The sequence below is a fragment of the Neopelma chrysocephalum genome, unplaced genomic scaffold (assembly GCF_003984885.1).
Source record: "Neopelma chrysocephalum unplaced genomic scaffold, ASM398488v2 Primary Assembly neopelma1_265, whole genome shotgun sequence".
In the NCBI taxonomy this organism is placed as follows: domain Eukaryota; kingdom Metazoa; phylum Chordata; class Aves; order Passeriformes; family Pipridae; genus Neopelma; species Neopelma chrysocephalum.
In genome coordinates this window covers 19,664-20,398 of record NW_020897927.1, presented here as the reverse complement: position 1 = coordinate 20,398, position 735 = coordinate 19,664, and the positions used below count along the sequence as shown (strand labels likewise).

At 54.3% G+C, this 735-nt stretch overlaps 1 protein-coding gene across 1 annotated transcript in view; it reads right to left on the bottom strand.

Moving 5' to 3' along the window:
- COL18A1 (collagen type XVIII alpha 1 chain) overlaps positions 1-735 on the bottom strand; it is a 38,397-nt gene that overhangs the window by 28,562 nt on the left and 9,100 nt on the right. The window lies entirely within an intron of this gene.

Genomic DNA, 735 nt, shown 5'->3' with positions numbered 1-735 from the left:
TGTACTGGGAACCAGCCGGTCCCAGCTCCTCTCCGTCAGCGAGGCAAAGTTTAAACCCAGATTTTGCTCTTCAAACCACTTTTGGTTTCTTTGCGCCTCACATTTGGGGATATCAGAGCTCAGTGGGATGGTGGGAATAACAAGGACGGGACGAAAGTTTGCACGAATCGTGGGAGAAACGCTGGCTGGCCACTACGCAAGGAAAAGAGGGCAGGAGAAAGCCCGGAAAGGGGCCGCTGGGAAAGCAGAAGAAAGGCTTAAAAAGATTAAAACAAGACAATGTTATCAGGCAGCTACCCCATGGCCCCGTGCCATGGATGCAGGGGGCTCCGACTGCCGGCTCCGGATGCACGGCACCCACTGAGGAAACACCCATCAGATGTCTGGGTGATGAACTCTGGCACCAGCTGCACCCCTGAACCCAGACACGGGCGGTGAAGCACCACCAGTAACACCAGGGAGCAAACTGGGGTCAATCAAGAGATTGAGCAGCAACTGTCAGACACAAAGATTAAACAGCAAAATGAAGGAAATGGGAAATATTTTTGCTCCCGGCCGAAGCAGACAGGTTTTCACTGGTGTTCCTGCCACTGCAGTTCGCCCTGAGACCAGAGGGATGCCAGGGGTTAATAGCTGTCCCTGCACAGTGATTGTGCCAGCCGGAGTGGTGGGATGTCCTGGGAGACCTGAGCATTGGGATGCAGGGGATGTTCTGGGAGACCCGAGCATTGGGAT